Source organism: Chiloscyllium plagiosum, unplaced genomic scaffold (genome assembly GCF_037043375.1).
Source record: "Chiloscyllium plagiosum isolate Xiang-an unplaced genomic scaffold, Cpla_swu_hap1 HiC_scaffold_4, whole genome shotgun sequence".
Classification (NCBI taxonomy): Eukaryota; Metazoa; Chordata; class Chondrichthyes; order Orectolobiformes; family Hemiscylliidae; genus Chiloscyllium; species Chiloscyllium plagiosum.
This window is the reverse complement of record NW_028270142.1, coordinates 87,355,512-87,374,949: the sequence shown is the minus strand read 5'-3', so window position 1 is coordinate 87,374,949 and position 19,438 is coordinate 87,355,512. Positions and strand designations below refer to the sequence as shown.

The following is a 19,438-nucleotide window of genomic DNA, read 5'->3' as shown; positions in this document are numbered from 1 at the left end:
CTTAGAGACAGATATATTTTTGTTTCTAGCACTAGAACATTTGATGCTATTATTTCTTTTTTGCCTGTTTCACAACTTATTGGTTTAATTTATATCAAACCAATCGAACAACATTGATATTCAAATTGTGAGTTTTATATTGCATGTTAATATGTGGTTTTTCATTATCTCAGGCTCAGAGTTCCTTTCCAATCATCCATTCATGCTTTGAAACAATGACATTAGAATCACAGAATGATTGTGACTCAAAGTTGGAGAGGAAAAAAAAATTCTTTTAACATTCTTGATGGTTTGGTAAGGATATAAAATCAATCATTGAAAAGGTTATTACTATAAATAATGCATGACTGGTTATGCTGCAATAGACCTTTACAATCTTCATCAAATATCATGCTATTTTCCACTGAAATGCCTGATCAGCATCATTACACTACGAAACAGCTGCTTCAACACAAGTGTCACTCAATTTATGAGTGGCAGAAGGAAAAAGTAAGATTATGCTATAAGGAAAGCCATTTGATAAATTAAATAAGGCAAAATTCCTTTGGAATTCTCCAGATTGTTTTTGGCAAAAGATCACCAACCTTCCCAGTCACATTTTTGATGAGTCTCCCATTGAAGCTACAGCAGATAGTCAATGGAAAGCACCAAGGGTTAATGTGAACATAATGGGCTTGATTTATTTTCTTCTTGGCTGCCTTCTATCCTGGCAATAAGCACACATGGCACACCTAGTCAAAGAGGGTGAGCTGCGCAATTCACATGCCTCAGCCTTTGGACTATGGGCTACCTACTTTCTGAGATTATCCTGGAGTTTGCCAGAATTAAAGATTAATTTCCCAGGTACTGCATGAGATACCTTGAGAAAAATCATAGGGTTAGCCCAAGCCTAGATAATGAATTTGAATTATAGAATCCCTACATTATCAAAGTAGGCCATTCAGCCCATCACGTCCACACCGACCCTCTGAAGATCATCCCAATCAGACCCACCCTGCAACCCTGTATTTGCCATGAATAATCCACCTAGCCTGTGCATCCCTGGACCCAATGGGCAATTTAGCATGGTCAGTCCACCTGGCCTGCACATCTTTGGACTGTGGGAGGAAACCATAGCACCCGGAGGAAACCCATGCAGATATGGGGAGAGTGTCTAAACTCCACACAAACAGTTGCCCAAGATTAGAATAAAGCCTGGCTCCCTGACACTGAGAGATTGCAATGCTAATCACCAAGCTACTGTGCCATCCTGGACTTGAATGCTTCAGTATCTGAGGTATTATAAATGGTGCATGGTTCAATTATCAAGGAATATCCCTATTTCTGATCTACTGTTAGAGGTAGAGCATGATGTTTCCTGCAACAATAAGTAAAACGCAGGATGAACCTTTTCCAGATGAACTCTGTTCACTATAAGGTTAGTGTCAGTGGTTTTTCCAGGCAACCCTTGATGCCAGTATCAACAGAACATTCCAGAAAGGTTTTAAATTCAGAAGGGATTAGGAATAAAGTATGCGGCTGCATGTAGCTGTGCTAGACCCTCAGTATGCAAACACCAAGTGTCGCTACATACTGAGGTTCTACCTGTCATCGGTGTTGCGAAGAATGGGACTGTGGAACACTAAGTAGTTGGAACATTCTGTATCACTTGTCTCTTCGCAGAGAAATTTGCAAGTGCATCAGGAAGTGGTCGGCATGTAGCATCCTCAAGACCCTGCCAGAAAAGCAAAGGGTAAGATTCTGTCAGGTTGGTGTGAGAAGGGCACTGCCTGTCAGATTTTTCATGTATATCTAGACTCTCTGTGCCGCCACACACTGTCCTCAAAGCAGCCGTGGTGGGGTGAGCAGAGACTGTCACATATCTCCTGTTGGAATATGCCTTTCCAAAGAAAGTTTAAAGAGACATGCAGTGGTTCTTGTAGAGGTTCGTCCTGAGTAGTTCCGTAACACAGGACTCTTGTGTCCTAATGGCTGTTCCCTGGGACGCATACTGACACAAACATTGACTGCGCCTGGAGGACCAGGCTGACAAGGGAAGTTAAGGACTATATAAAGATAAAACAGAAAAAGTATAACATAGCAAAGATGAGCGGGAAACCAGAGGACTGGGAAACTTTTAAAGAGCAACAGAGGATAATTAAAACGCAATACACGGAGAAAAAATGAAGTACGAAGGCAAACTGACCAAAAATATAAAGGAGGATAGTAAAAGCTTTTTTAGATATGTGAAAAGAAAAAAATAGTTAAGACTAAAATTGGGTCGTTGATGACAGAAACTGGTGAATTTATTATGGGGAACGAGGAAATGGCAGAAGAGTTGAATAGGTTCTTTGGATCTGTCTTCACTGGGGAAGACACAAGCAATCTTCCAGATGTAATAGTGGCTGAAGGACCTGGGTAATGGATGAACTGAACGGAATTTATATTAGGCAGGAAATGATGTTGGATAAACTGTTAGGTCTGAAGGCTGATCAGTCCCCGGGACCTGATGGTCTGCATCCCAGGGTACTTAAGGAGGTGGCTCTAGAAATCATGGACACATTGGTAATCATTTTTCAATATTCTACAGATTCAGGACTAGTTCCTGCAGATTGGAGGGTGACTAATGTTGTCCCAATTTTCAAGGAGGGAAGGAGAGAGAAAATAGGGAATTATAGGCCGGTTAGCTTGACATCAGTGGTGGGAAAGATGCTGGAGTCAATTATAAAAAATGAAATTATGACTCATTTGGATAGCAGTTACAGGTTAGGTCAGAGTCAGCATGGATTTATGGAGGAGAAATTGTGTTTGACTAATCCTCTGGAATTTTTTGAGGATGTAGCTATGATGATGGATAAGGGAGAGCCAGTGGATATAGTGTATTTGAACTTTCAGAAAACCTTTGATAAGGTCCCACATAGGAGATTAGTGATCAAAATTAGGGCACATGGTATTGGGGGCAAAGTACTGACTTGGATTGAAAATTGGTTGGCTGACAGGAAGCAAAGAGTAGTGATAAACAGCTCCCTTTCGGAATGGCAGGCGCTGACCAGTGGGGGACCACAAGGTTGGGTGCTGGGACTGCAGCTGTTTACCATATACATTAATGATATAGATGTAGGTATTAAAAGTAATATTAGCAAATTTGCTGATGACACAAAGCTGGGTGGTAGGGTGAAATGTGAGGAGGATGTTATGAGAATACAGGGTAACTTGGACAGGTTAGGTGAGAGGACGGATGCATAGCAGATACAGTTTAATGTGGATAAGTCAACTTTGGTGGCATAAACAGGAAGGCAGATTATTACCTAAATGGAGTCAAGTTAGGTAAAGGGGCAGTAAAACAAGATCTAGGCGTTTTTGTACATCAGTCAATGAAAGCAAGCATGCAGGTACAGCAGGCAGTGAAGAAAGCTAATGGCATGCTGGCCTTCATAACATCAGGAATTGAGTATAGGAGCAGCTATACAGGACCCTCATCAGACCGCACCTCGAGTATTGTGTGCAGTTTTGGTCTCCAAATTTAAGGAAGGATATTCTGGCTATTGAGGGAGTGCAGCATAGGTTCACGATGTCAATTTCTGGAATGGTGGGACTCTCGATTGTTGAAAAATTAGAGCGACTGGGCTTGTATACACTTGGGTATATAAGGACGAGAGGGGATCTGATTGATATGTAAAGATTATTAAAGGATTGGAGGCAGGAAGAATGTTTCCGCTGTTGGGTGAGTCCAGAACCAGAGGACACAGTTTAAAAATAAGGGGTAGGCCATTTAGTACAGAGTTGAGGAGAAACTTCTTCACCAGAGAGTGGTGGATATATGGGATGCTCTGCCCCAGAAGGCAGTGGAGGCCAAGTCTCTGGATATTTTCAAGAAAGATATGGATAGAGCTCTTAAAGATAGTGGAATCAAGGGTTATGGGGATAAGGCAGGAACAGGATACTGATTGTGGATGATCAGCCATGATCATAAAGAATGGTGGAGCTGATGCGAAGGACCGAATGGCCTACTCCTGCACCTATTGTCTATTGTCTATCAACTTAGTGAAAGGCAGTCTTTAATCTGCCCAAAACTTGTTGGTGTTCCAGAGAAAAGAGTTGACCTCCACCAAGTGTTGCAGACTGACACATTCGAGGGTCCAGGACTATGTGCTGAGGGACACATTAAAGCTTGGAGCAGCTGCCACCACGACTCAGTGGGGAAAGACCACCATCTAAGATCTTTCTGCCAATGCACAATGGAGGGTCCATTCAGTTGTCTAATAGTTTCAAATGTATCATGATTGCTATGATAAATTTAGTGAATTCAGTAAATTTTGTGAAAACATATTTGAATTTGGAATTGGCCTTGTCACTATTTAGGAGAAGCACGCTTTAGATTGCCTCTTTCAATCTATTGCTGGAACAGTTAAAGTGCACCTCAAAAATCTTACATTCTGGTGGATACAAATATCCTCTGTCTTATCTTTGTTTTCAGGTTCTGTGATATGCGCAGTGTTGTTATGCAGATTACCACTGTAAGATTTGTAAAATGTCCCTAGACCAAACAGACAGGAATTTAAAGTGAGAAGAATAACAATGATTTGTCCCGCCTCAAATTTATTATTACCAGTTTGTGGGCTGTGGGTGTAGCTGGCTATGCCAGCATTTATTGTTAATTCTTAATTGGTCAGAGGGCAGGTAAAAATCAGCGACATTGCTGTGGGTCTGGAGTCACATGTAGGCTAGAGCAGATGAGAATGGCTGATTTCTTTTCAGAACATTTGTTGAATCAGACAATGGTGAGGGTCACTATTAGACTATCACTCAAGTCTACAATTTTATTGAAGTCAAATTTTGCTATCTGCCATGATTTGATTCAGACTCACTTCCCCAGAACATTAGTTTGGAGTCCTAGAATACTTGTCCAGTGACATTACCGCAATATTACTGCACTACAACATGGTAGTTAGTAACTCAGGGAAGGTTAAAATATAACACAGTTAGTGAGTGAAGAATTGGAGTTGTATTGTATGGGCTGCATGGATTGGTCACAGAGACCCTGACAAAAAAGAGATTAGTTGTCTCCTCCCTTTCTTTCCCTCCACCACTTGCTCCTTAATAAGATTGTGGATAGTTAATAAGAGCTGTGTCCTCACGGTGCTAGGGTTCTTCAGTGTGTAGCAGACCACCTCAAATCCTGGTGGATTGTACACTGTGATCATTGCCACAAAGACATCTCTCGCCACTCAGTAGCTACTCTGTGGATTTTTGAGTTGCCATAAATTACAATGGAATAACAGATATCCTGCTCTTATCACACCACACAGATTAGTATAGGAATAACATGGTTTCTTTGTTGAGGCTAAGACTATATACAGACAAAGTTAACTTGGTAACTATTGTACACACATATTCATCCTACTCCTGGTGCTCAGAAACTGAATGCCTGGACTATTCATAATATTCTGCCAAAGTGGAATTGATTGACAGCAGTTTAAGATATGTATCCTTAAAGTTATTTGCTCATCATGTCATAATTATGGATTAATGCTGAAATAAGTCATTCGGACTGCTGCCAGGTCATTGATCAAGATGATACATTGCAAATGGTCACATGTTGGCTGGCTTTTGAGGTAGTGAAATCCCTAATATTTGTGATACATCGCAGCACATGCATAGTGATGTCTGTGCAATCGAGGACAGCCTGTAGCATGGGATATTTGCAATCATTGCAATGTGTTTGTCTCTAACAAGACCGAAGAAAGTGCATTAAGCTTTCCTGGAATACACAACTTCAGCGAGCTCCATTATGCAATGGTGCACAACAAACTGGGAGGTATTGCAAATATCACCTGCAAAAATCTGGAATAAAATGAATGCATGAAGGTTCACAGTAGTGGGCATTGATGCTTGTGCCATTGATGATAGTGCTATCATTGCCACGCTCTGAGATTGACGTTGTGCCAGCAGAGGTTCACAGAAACACAAATGTTGTCAGACATCCAGAGTTCCCTATCTCAGAGAGCTGTGTATGATCAGATGCTGAGTACATTCATGTCAGAAACGAACTGAACTTTGGACAGAACAGAATCAAGGGATATGAGGAAGTGCAGAAAGGCATAGCTGAGATAGAAGATCAATCAGTACCAAAGTATACAGAAGAGTAGGCTTGTGAGCCAGGATTTACCAGGATGATGCCAAGTATGGAGGGTTTGAGTTATAATGAGGGTTGGATAGGCTGGTACTTTTTCACATAAGTGTAGGAGGTTGACAGACGATCCGAAAGAAGTTTATAAAATAATGAGAGGTGAGGTGGAGTTAATAGTAGTTGTCTTTTCTGTAGGATAGGTGGTTTCAAGACAAGGGGTACATTTTTAAGGTGAGAGGAGAGAAATTTTAAAAAGACATAAGCAAACTTTTTACATGAAGGTGGTTCATGTGTAGAATGAACTTCTTGAGAAAGTGGTGGATGTGAGTACAATTACAATGTTTAAAAGACAATTGGTTAGGTACATGAACAGGAAAGGTTTGGTGGGATATGGGCCAGGAGCAGGCAGGTGGAATTAGTTTAGTTTATGTACGGCATGGACTTGTTGGACCAAAGGGTCTGTTTCCGTGCTGTATGACTCTATGACTCTAAAAATTCTGCACAGACCACTTAAAAACTCTGTTCAAAGTCTTTCATTGTCACTTTTGGAACATTGTGTGCAGTTTTGATCTCTCCCTATCGGAAGAATTTTGTGAAACTTAAAAGGGTTCAGAAAAGATTTACAAGGATATTGCCAGGGTTGGAGAGTGTGAGCTATAGGGAGAGGCTGAATAGTCTGAGGCTGTTTATCCTGGAGCATTGGAGGCTGAGGGGTGACCTGAAAGAGGTTTATAAAATCATGAGGGGCACATATAGGGTAAATAGACAAGGTCTTTTCTCTGTGGTGGGGGTGTCCAGAACTAGAGGGCATAGGTTTAGGGTGAGAGGGGAAAGATATACAAGGGACCTTAGGGGCAACCTCTTCATGCAGAGGGTGGTGCATGTATGAAATGAACTGCCAGAGGAAGTGGTGGAAGCTGGTACAATTACAGCATTTAAAAAGCATCTAGATGGGTATATGAATAGGAAGGGTTTAGAGGGATGTAGGCCAGGTGCTGGCAGGTGGAACTAGATTAGTTTAGGATATCTGGGTGACATGGATGAAGTGGACCGAAGGGTCTGTTTCCGTACTGTACATCCTATGACTTTATATGGCACACCACATTGAGGAAGGCAATGGTTTAGTGGTATTTATCACTGGACCGTTATTTCAGAGACCTAGACAATATTCTGGGGACCTGGGTTCAATTCCTGCCATGGCAGATGGTGGAATTTGAATTCAATAAGTCTCTAGAATTAAGAATCTAATGATGACGATGAATTGACTGTCAAAAACATTAATCTGGTTCACTAATCTCATTTAGGGAAGGAAACTGCCATTCTTCCCTGGTCTGGCCTACATATGACACCCAACCCATTGCAATGTGGTTGACTCTTAACTGTTTTCTGGGCATTTAGGGATTGCCAGTAAATGCTACTTAGCCAGTGAAGCCCTCATCCTGTGAGTAAATTTTAAAAAAACATCTTCGATCATTTCAGTGACATTAAACAACTCAAGAAGCCACCAAACACTTGTACAAATATAGCAAAAGCCAGGAGAAAGTCAACCTGAAAACAACTTAAGTACAATTGATGATCCCATTAAATAGCTGATGGGGCTCGGTACTGCTGCACTATAAATGTTAATAGCAATTATGTTCATTGTTAGCATCTGTCACCAGTGATGTCAGACGGAATCTGAAAAAGAGAGGTTCTGACGAAATCCTGCAATAATCTAATTTAAAAGCAGTGGAATTAGTAATACATGTGAATTAGTTTGGAACAGCATGTCTTCCAGCACTCTTCTATTAATGAACGCACTGTTTAACACAGTGAATGTTGAAGAAACAGCATTGGCTGGAATGTCAAACTTAAAAATGGCTGGACTGGGACCAAATCATGGTTCCATGCTGATTGATATTGTAATCTAGCTACTGTGTATGCTCTAGGCCTTCCCTTGTGGGCACTAACTTCCTTAACAAACTGGCCTCTGCTGTAGCTCACACCAAAAATGTGCACGCATGATGTTAAATGTCTTTTTGGAAGTAAAGCTTCGCTCAGCGGCAGAAAAAGATCCAAATCATATGAGCTGAATTTTCAGGCATTTGACAATGCACTAGCTGTCCTCCATTTCCCTGTGTGAGCAGTATGGTGTATTACAGCAAGCTGCTGCTTCATTGAGATTGTCACAGTCAAAGCCTAATTTTCTTGGGTCTGTATGACTCAGTATTACATTTCAACTTTTATATATTCACTCATTGTCTGAATTTGAAGTGATACAGAATATTCAAAATTATCTGACATGCATCATTTGGCAAAAAAAAATAAAGCTGCAGACTCTTATCCCTCTCCAGAGGTCAGCATATTCATCATTTCACAAGTACATAACATTAATGATCTTGCAGTGAGCCGACATGAGTGTATAAATAATTCTAGAAAATCACAGCCTTTGCTATTGTGTTCACGTAATGCCAAATATTAATTGTACTACAAAAGCCGTAAAGACTTCGAAACACATACACCAGGGAATGTAAAGCGAGCAGACCTGGTGCAAGTCAGCACTTTCTCTGTACGAGAGTAGTGCCGTTCTTTTAGCTACACAATAGCTCAAACTTCGAAGATGCAACAATCACCATCAAATCGCCAAGTCATTCTGACATTTTTACTTGAGGACCAAGGTCTGCATTTCCAGCCAGGGTTTCTTTTCCTAGCCTCTTCAAAAACGTGCAGCAACTGTGCACCTCCCAGTGAAGAGCAGTCAGGAGAAGATCCCCTTTTCATAGTCAGTAGTTGTTGAAATGTCTCACAGCTTGAGTAAATTATGCTTTATCTAAATTAAAATCTGAAAGAAGTGTGGATGTTGGAGATCAGAAACAAAAACAGAAATTGCTGCAAAAGCTCAGCAAGTCTGGCAGCATCTGTGGAGATGTCCCGTGACCCTTCCTCAGAACTAATGGCAGCTAGAAAAATGTTAGCGTTTATGCAGGCAATAGAGTGGTGGTGAGGTGGCGGGGGGGGGGGGAGGTGAAATCGACAACAGGTGGGGTTAGAGCCCAAAAAGAGAAAAGGACAGTTGGACAGACAAAGGAGTGGATAAAGATCAGGCTAGGAGGCTGAATAGTTGTTAATGGAGCAGGGAAATCGGCGTTTCAACCCAGAGCCCTTCACCAGGAATGAGGGCTTCATTCCTGATGAAGGGCTCCTGCCCGAAACGTGGATTTTCCTGCTCCGTGGATGCTGCCTGACTTACTGTGCTTTTCCAGCACCACTCTAATCTTGACTCTAATCTCCAGCATCTGCAGTCCTCACTTTCGCCTGGTTGTTAGTAGCTAACAATGGGTTGTGTGCACCGGCAGATCACATGATAACAAAGCCTGGTTTTGCGGTGGTTGGGGTAAGGACAAGGGAGAACTCAAGCTTGAAGATTGTTGAACTTGATATTGTGTCCAGAGGGTGGTTTTCTCTACCCTTGTCCAGTCCCTGCCCACTCATATCTGTGATTCCGCTGACGCTTTCCATCAGTTTCCGCACTTCCATTTTTCCTTTCCCACTCCAGTAGCCTGATAATGTATAAATAATGTTCTGGATTAGTGTTGCTGGAAGAGTACAGCAGTTCAAGGCAGCATCCAAGGAGCTTCGAAATCGACGTTTCGGGCAAAAGCCCTTCATCTGATGAAAGGCTTTTGCCCGAAACGTCGATTTCGAAGCTCCTTGGATGCTGCCTGAACTGCTGTGCTCTTCCAGCACCACTAATCCAGAATCTGGTTTCCAGCATCTGCAGTCATTGTTTTTACCTCAATGTATAAATAATGGCCCAGACAACACACTTTGGAGGACCCTTGGTCATCCCTGAGTATGGAAAATTGGATCTTTTGTTACTTGCTGCTCTAGTTGGATTTCTTAAATTAGAATTCATCTTTCATGCTAAGTTCAGAATACGTCTGGTTCACTTCCAAGGTTGTACATCGTCTCTTGGCTCAAAATTACACCAGTAGTTTGAACTGAATCTTCACAATGGTGATTTAGTGTTAATTAATTTACATTAACATTATACACAGTTCCAAGCACTTTATGCAACTGTATGATAATCACTCCCTGGTTTGACAATGCTTTAATCCATTCACACAGAGTAGGCTATCATAAAATCCCTACAGTGTGGAAACAGGTCATTTGGCCCAACAAGTCCACACTGACCCTTCAAACAGTAACCCTCCCCCACCCAGATCTATTCCCCGACGCTATTACCCAACACTTACCCCTGACCAATGCACCTAACCTTACACATCCCTGAACACTATGGGCAATTTAGCATGGCCCTAACCTGCACATTGTTGGACTATGGGAGGAAACCCACACAGAGATGGGGAGAATGTGCAAACTCCACATAGACAGTTGCCTGAGGCTAGAATCAAGTCCCTGCCACTGCTAGGCAGTGGTGCTAACCACTGAGCCACCGTGGCCCCCATAGCAGCATGTGGGTATAGCCATGAAGACCTGGGGAATCTCCTACGGTCTCACATTAAAGTAATGGCCCTCACCTCAGAGCAGTAACTGTGATTAACTGTTTGGTTGGTCATAACCCAGAATTCCTACAGGATGGAAGCAGGCCACTTAGCCCATCATAAGACCATAAGACCATAAGACATAGGAGCAGAAATTAGGTCATTCGACCCGAGTCTGCTCCACCATTCAGTCATAGCTGATAAGTTTCTCAACCCCATTCTCCCACTTTTCCCCCATAACCTTTGATCCTCATGGCAATCAAAAACTTATCTATTTCTGTTTTAAATATATTCAATGACCTGACCTTCACTGCCTTCTGTGGCAGTGATTTCCATAGATTCACCACTCTCTGGCTGAAGTTTCTCCTTATTGCCTTTACTCTAAGGTTACATCCTTGGGTCTTAATCTCTTCTACCAATGGAAACATCTTCCCAACATCTATTCCGTCCAGGCCATTCAGTATTCTGTATGTTTCAAATAGATCCCCCCTCAACCTTCTAAACTCCATCAAGTACAAACCCATAGTTCTCAAACGTTCCTTATGTTAAGCTTTTCATTCCTGCGACCATTCTCGTGAATGTCCTCTGAATGCTCCAGGGCCAGTACATCCTTCCTGAGATATGGGGCCCAAAACTGCGCACAAATGTATCTGACCAGAACTATAGAGCTTCTGAAGTATATCCCTGCTTTTATATTCAAGACCTCTCAAAATAAATGCCATCATTGCATTTGCCTTCCCACCTAATGACTCAACTTTACTTAAACCGATCCTCAAGTTTACCTTGAGAGAATTTGACTAAAACTCCCAAGTCTCTTTTGCACTTCAGACTTCTGAACTTTCTTCCCATTTAGAAAATAGCCCATGCTTCTATTTTTCTACCAAAGTGCATGACCTCACGCTTTCCCATGCTGTACTCCATCTGCCACTTATTTTCTCAAGCACCTAACCTGTCCAAATTCTTCTGCAGCCTCCCCACCTCCTTAATGCTATCTGTCCCTCTACCTATCTTTGTGTCATCTGCAAACTTAGCCAGAATGCCTTCAGTTCCTTCATCTAGGAACTGATCAGCCCATATGTAGAAACTGGACAGTAAATTATTATATATTGTTTTCTTTAGATTGATAGTATGGAGAACTGGATTGTTCCTGTAAACTAAAAACCAAAAACTCTGGATGCTGGAATCAGAAACAAAACCAGAAATTGCTGGAAAAAAGTCAGCAGGTTTGGCAGCAACTGTGGATGAAAAGCAGAAGTAACATTTTAAGTCCAGTGGCCCTCCTTCAAAACTGACTGTAGCAATCAGATTGTGTATATGCTAGCAAAGGGGTAAATGGAGGGGGGAAAAGTAAATAATAGGTGAAGGTGGAGCCCAGAGAGAGACAGAAAAGCCATTGGACAGACAAAGGATTGGATAAGGATCAGCCTGGGAGGACGAATAGCTGCTAATGAGGACTGATAGTAGCTGACAATGGATTGTCTGTGATAGCAGTCCATGTGATGACAAGACCTGGTGGTTAGGGGTTGGGTAAGGACATGGGAGTAAGGCCCTGAAATTACTGAGTTTGAAATTGAGTCTTGAAGGTTGCAGGAATCTCAAGCAAAGAAATGAGATGCTATTCTTCCAGCTTGCACTGAGCTTTGCTGGAGCACTGTGGCAAGCCTGAGGCAGAAATGCTGGCCAGAGAATAAGTGGTGTGTTGAAGTGGCAGGCAACTGAAGCTCGGGGTCATTTTTGCAGACAGAACATAGATGCTCTGCAAACCAACTGCCCAGTGTGTACTTCATCTCCCCAATGTTGAGAAAAAACACATTGTGAGCAGTGAATACAGTTGACTAGATTGAATGAAGCACAGGTGAACTGCACTTGTTCTTGTAAACTTTTCATTTATGTATTTTATGTAAAATAAACCAGTTGATATCTAAAGTTGTGTCTCATCTCAGTCAGAGTGATTTCAGTCCACCTACCTTAAAGAAAGAAAAAGAAAAATGACAGCTTAGGCGATATTTCAGTTCAGTTTGTGGAGCAAAGGTTTTTCTGAGTCACGTTACAGAACTAATGATTTGTTCAATCAAGAAAGACTGTGACAAACCCTCATTTTCACTTCAGTTGTGAAATGACAGGCTACAATTCATATTGTGGATACAGTTGTTCAACATAATTGTCAACTTTATTAATACAGTTGTCACAGTGATAGATTGACAGTCTTTCCACACTTTCCTAGTTCATACAGGTCAGACTAATTTTATTCCTGGGTGCACTATACAGTGATGGAATCGTTTCTTTCATCTGTTCCGTTTGAGAGCTAAATGGAGATTTGTGCTCAAACTAATGTGTTTACTATCTTCCCGGACAGTCAGCAATTTCAAACCCTGAAACACCAACAAATGTCACAGCCACAATAATTACTGTACCCATAGTGAAATGGAGACAGTTTATATTCAGTAGTTAGCCAGTAATATGTGGGTAGGATTTACACTCGTGTTCCCTAGATGAAATAAATCAAACATTCAAAATGTACGTGGACAAAATATACTAACAATGATATATCGACAAGCAATATGTCTGTGTTCTCCCTTGTCAGGAAAACACAAGGACTTAAAAATGAACTGCGCCTCTGGTGTGTAGTGCCAGTCTGGAGTTCTAGTGCTAATGTGTTAGTCTGCTGTTCTAGAGCTACAGGGCTAGAATGTGCTATGAAAATTATAGCTGAGAATATCTATGAGACACCTCTGTTCTTGCATATAAAAAGGAAAAGATGGAACGTCTCACCCTCTGTTTTTCTCTGTTTGCAGAAGCAAGTCGACAGCCAATAGCCACATCAAACAGGAAACCAGACAACTCCGTTTGGCGATACCGTTAGGATGCAGATTCTCCAAACAACCGTTCAACTGGCAGAGTCAGCACCACCAAAATCCCCTTCAAGGCTTAATGATTACAATGTTTCATTCATCTACTCCAAATGGACAAATCAAAGACTGATTCATAATACATTTTTTTAAACTGTAGTTTTTCTAATCGGCATATAATTCATTCCTTCATTTTAATTCATTCATGAGATGTGGGCATTACTGACTAAATGAGCATTTATTGCTCATCCCAGAGGGCAGTTAACACCAACTAAATTGTAATGTACTTGGCGTCACATGTAGACAGATTTCCTCCCCTAAAGGTTTTGACAAAATCTGACACTGGTCAATTGGACTAGTTTTTAATACAGATTTTTAAAATTGAATTCATATTTCATCAACTGCGCTGTGGGAATTTGAATAATATTCAAAGAACTTAAGCCTCAGTTTCTGAATTGCTAGTTCAGTGACTTTCCTACTATGCTACCACCTCCCCGTGTGTTGCATTTTGTGTTTTGGCACATTATATTAACTGATAAATTCAACCTTTATTTAACTTAAGAAAGGCTTGTTAAAATGCTACCTTTTAACACAAAAATACATTAGAATTGGGGAAGGTATCCATGAGGAACTTTGTTTTAAATAATCCTTGCTGTGAGTAGTAGATGGAAGGGCCTGAATAAAGATGAACCTGTTCTTCATTCCTCACCCGGATCACAAGCAATTGGCAACTCCAGGACTTGGTGTAACAAACTTAGCAGTCAGATTTTAAGATGTAAGGTAAATGGTTAAAGTAAGTAAGTTTTACACAGTTTTCAGGTTTGGAGAATTAGTCATGCAAATACACCTCATCATTATAAAGTTGAGGAAACAAAAACAACACCAACAAGGCCTTGAATGTAAATTGTGCCTTTAATGCAGAAAAAAAATGTGCTTAGGTACTTTACAGATGTATTACCAAACAAACAGGCACACCAAGATAAAGGTGATAAACACTTTTGCCAAATTTACTACAAAGAATATCTGCATCGAAACAGTAAGACAAGAAGGCCGATAGTGAGTGGATTTTGAGATTTTGACTGTGAGGCATAACACAACAGATAGAGGTGATGTGGAACTGGTGAAGTGTGGAGTCAGGGCACGTATGGACACTGGCCGCCATGTCACAAAGAGACATCATGCTGATCTGATACAGGGGAGGGCTGAGGGCAGCTTCTTGTGAAATTCACACAGGAATGATAAAGATATCAGAAGGGAGACACCTAAAGAGCATCTGGTGATGTTATAAAACATGGAATCCATCAAAAGCAGATCCACTCGGCTCAATAACATGGAAATGGTGTTGTACGGAGTTGATGTGATCAACCGTGTCAAATGCAATATAAAGAAAGGTCAGGTAACGAAAAGGCACCACTATCACAGAGATTATGGTAACTTTGATCATGGCTATTTCAATGTGGAATTGGTTAACTGATTCTTGTGTTGTATTTCTGAACAGTGAAAGCTGGATTTTCCAAAGAGTACCAATCTCACACAGACAGCCACTCCATCTCAAAAGGAGAGAAAGCTCCTCATTTCAGACAGGAGATTGTGATCAGAGCTTCTTCAGAAGTGCAGACCCATACTTCCATTCTTGTAGTGCAGAGCAGTTGGGGTAAGTCAAACCATGCCCCATTTTAACAGCAGTCAGCTGCTATATTCTGACATTTAAACATCCAGAATCACAAACAACCACCTTGAAGCTGCTCTCAAACAATAAATACTTAAAGTACATATGAGGTTCCTGTGCCCTTGGAAAATCCAGGCCAGATTTACCATTCTCATATTGTCACAGAGTCACAGAAACAAACAGCAGAGAAACAGGCCCTTCAGCCCACCATGTCTAAACCAAACAAAACACAGCAAATTACAGTAATCGCATTTGCCTGCAGTTAGTCTATAGCTTACTATGTCCTGACATTTTAAGTGTCTCCCGGATTCTTCTTAAATGTTACAAAAGTTCCTGCCTCCACTACCCTCTCAGGCAGCATGCTCCATACATCTATGACTCTCTTGTTGAAACCATTCTTCCACAGATCTTCTCTAAACCACTTAGTCCTCATCTTAAATGTATGCCATCTAGTCTGAGACATGTCTGCCATGGGGAAAAGATACTACGATCTACCTACTAAACGCCTCTCATAATTTTGTATACCTCAACCAGATCACCCCTCCCACCAATCCCTTCAGCCTCCTTTGTTCCAAGGAAAACAAACAATTCAGTTTCTCCTCATGGTGGAGACTCCATCCGAGGCAACATTATGGTGAATCACACCTGCATTCTCTCCGCTGCAATCACATCCTTCCAATAGTATAGTGATCAGAACAGCACACAGTATTCCAATTGTGGTCTACCAACATTTTATTACATTGTAACAAGACTTCCCTGCTCCTATATTCTGTGCTCCAACTAATCAAGTATCCAGTATGCCTTCTTCGCCACCCTGTCTACTAATGCTGAACCTTCAGGGATCTATGGACTTGTACAGCACAGGTTCCTTTGTTCCTCAGTACACTAGTTCCTATACAGACCAACCATTCATTGAGCATATCCTTCCCTTATTAGACCTCTCAAAATGCATCACCTTGTACTTATTGTGATTCAGTTCCATCTGCCATTGCTCTGCCCAATTTATCATCTGATCAATATCAAACCGTCTTTCTCACTATCAACACCACCTCCAACTTTTGTGTCATCTACTAACTTACTAATTAAAACCGCCTACATTTACATCCAAGTTGTTAATGTACATAACAAATAGCAAGAGTCCCAACATTGGTCACAGACTTCCAATCACAAAAACAACCCTCCACCCTTTGCCTCTTATTTGCAAGCCAATTTTGGATCACTTTATCAACTTGCCTTGGATCCTACGTGCTTTTAACTTGTGGACCAGCATTCCATGGGGGACCTTGTCAAAGGTCTGACTGAATTCCATTCAAACCATATCAACTGCACTACCCTCATCAATATATTTAATCACCTTTTCAAGAAACTCAATCCTTGGTTATCCCTCTAACAAATCCATACTGACTATCCGTGATCAATCCCTGCCTTTCTCAGTGTTGATTAATCTTATCCTTCAGAATTTTTTCTAATAATTTCCCTACCACTGATGTCAGACTAATTAGTCTATAATTACCTGGCCTGTCCCGCTCCACTTCTTGAACAAAGAACCACATTAGTATCCTCCAGTCTTCCAGCACTTCGCCTGTGGTTAATGAAGTGTTAAATATATCTGCCATGGCCCCAGCAATCTCCTTCCTTGCCTCCTGTAGTAGCCTGAGATACATTGCATGGTAACGCACTTTATGCATGCTAAAACATCTCATATCTCCTCCTTACTAATCTTCACGTCTTAGTCTCTTCTAAAACCTCACCATACCTTCTGAAATTCCTGGTTACAATGTCTTTCTTCTCTGTGAATACAAATGAGGAATATTCATTTAAGATTACACTAATGTCCACTGGCTCCATGCGCAGGTTGCCCCTTTGGTCTCTATTAGGTCCCACTCTTGCCCTGATAATCTTACTCTGCATATATGTTAAAAATGCCTTGATGTTTTCCTTAATCCTATCTGTCAAAAATATTTCATGGCGTCTCTTTGCCCTCCTAAGTTTCTTTTTAAGCAACCTCCTGCAGACATATTTGTGAAGGCCTTGCCTGTTTTTAATGCGCAGTTGTCTAACATACGCTTCCTTCCTTTTTTAATCAAACTCGCGATAGCCTTAATATCCAGGGTTGCTTGGACTTGCTGTCCTTAACTTTCACTCTTTGAGGAACACATGCCCTCAATTCTTACTATGCTACTTTTAAAAGACTCCCAGTTTCCAAACGTAGATTTACCTAAAACTAGCTGCTCCCAGTCCTCATTTGCCAAATACTGTCTAATGATATTGAAATAGGTTAGAAGTCACACGACACCAGGTTATACTCCAACAGGTTTATTTGAAATCACACAAACTTTCGGAGCGTTGCCTTGTCATCAGGTGCCCTTTGAAACTTACAGAGTTGTGGTCACTACCCCCAAAATGCTTACTTACTGATACTTAAACCACTTAACTGGCTTCATTCCCTTTCTTAAATACATATTTGCAAAATCTAAACTACTTTGTATCATTAGAAATAGTGTAATCTGGGATGTTATTATGGTACCTTTCAATTGATATTGATTGCTAATGAACAGGATGAAGTGCTGGTAACTTGACCAAGATCCCTATCATTGGAAATGGATTTAATTTTTGGCTAATGTGTTAACTAAAATGGAGAAATGGAATACAATTCTACACATAAACAAGTATGCATAATTGATTCAGAAATTACCTTCTTGACCTTATATCTGTAGGGTAACTTTCAGTCTGTTTATGTAATGAGCAGCTGAAATAAGGTTCCACCATGACATATTGGTGTCATTGAGGAACAGAGAGAACAGATTTAATATAGTCTAATGAATATTCATTTAACCAATTAGACAGATTAACCTGAGCTTCAAAGTACAATATGGCAACAAATCACAGTGTATATTTACCTTCCCAATGACAATTGCTTAGTAATATTAATGGCCATTATAACAATGAATTTACTTGGTTTAGAAAGCACTATGTCAAAAGGTTTGTTACTGAAAAAGCACAGCCAGTCAGGCAGCATCCGAGGAACGGAGAGTCGACGTTTTGAGCAGAAGCCCTTCATCAGGAATATGAGCTTATGCTCAAAACAACAACTCTCCTGCTCCTCAGATGCTGCCTGACTGGCTGTGCTTTTCCAGTACCACACATTTTGATTTTGATCTCCAGCATATGCAGTGCTCACTTTCTCGTAAATGGCACTATTCAAAACAATTATCAAATATTAGATAATTGTTTGAATATTTTAATAAATAAACAACAGTAGGTTCACATAATTAGATTGGAAAAAAAAAATCAAAAAAAGATTATTTTTAATTGCAACCAAGTTCCAAATAACGAATTTATCCTTATGGATGCATTCGCTGATATTCCAGATCCAGGGAAGTGCCTTGCACATTATACATAGGAGGGATGGAAAAAGGATTTTGGGGTAGCACTGTTAATAATGGGTAAATTATGGACCTTGTGAAAGGTGATCTAGGCTCAGATGATGTAAAGTATATTTGGGTGGAGGTACAAACAGCAGAAGAAAGAAGGCATTAGTAGGAGTAGTATACAGCCCCCCCAAATCGTAGCCACTCTGTGTGAAAGGCTATAATACAAGGAATAATAGGATCATTTAAAGAGAATAGAGCAATAATAATGGGTGACTTTAGTCTTCATGTTGTTGGGTTAATTACATTGAAAATGTAGCTACAATAATGAATTCATAAAGAGCATTAGAGATAGTTTCCCAGACCAAAATGTTATGGACTCCATCAAGGGACTGGCTATCTTGGAACTGGTAATGGGTAATGAAACAGGTTTTAAAAATGACCTCAGAGGAAAAAAATCCCTTGGAAGTAGTGTTCATAACATGATAGAACTTAACATTCAGTTTGAGAGTCAGAAACATGGGTCAGGAACAACTGCATTAACTTAAATAAAATGAATTAATGAAATGAGAATAGAGTTAGTGAAGTGAACTGAGTGGATAAATTAACAGGAAAGACAGTAAGCAAGCAGTGGCAGACATTTAAGGAGGTAATTCATCACTCTCAGCAAAAATACAAGTAATGAGGCAAGATTCGAAGACAGGGATAAACCAATCAAGGTTAGTTAAGGACAGAAGTATGTTGAAAAGAAGGGATATAAGGAGGCCAAAATCAGAGATAAACTCAGAATCTAGCAAAGGAAAACTAAATAGATAATACAGGCAGAAAAGCAATTATGAGGGCAGACTCGCAAGGAACTGAGAATAAGAGCTTCTTTTAAATAAATAAAAAGGAAGATAAAGATCAAAGCGAAATAGACTCCTTAGAAAACGAATCTGGGGGATGGTTAGTGATAATAA

General features: G+C 40.6%; 1 protein-coding gene and 1 long non-coding RNA gene across 2 annotated transcripts in view; one reads left to right on the top strand and one right to left on the bottom strand.

Moving 5' to 3' along the window:
* Nucleotides 1-19,438, bottom strand: part of kcnq3 (potassium voltage-gated channel, KQT-like subfamily, member 3) — a 435,667-nt gene that overhangs the window by 161,526 nt on the left and 254,703 nt on the right. The gene's annotated exons all lie outside the window — the stretch shown is intronic.
* LOC148150179 (uncharacterized) lies at nucleotides 181-13,501 on the top strand. Its single transcript, XR_015756848.1, has 3 exons — nucleotides 181-294; nucleotides 1,663-1,732; nucleotides 13,386-13,501. It is a non-coding gene; the product is annotated as an uncharacterized LOC148150179 (long non-coding RNA).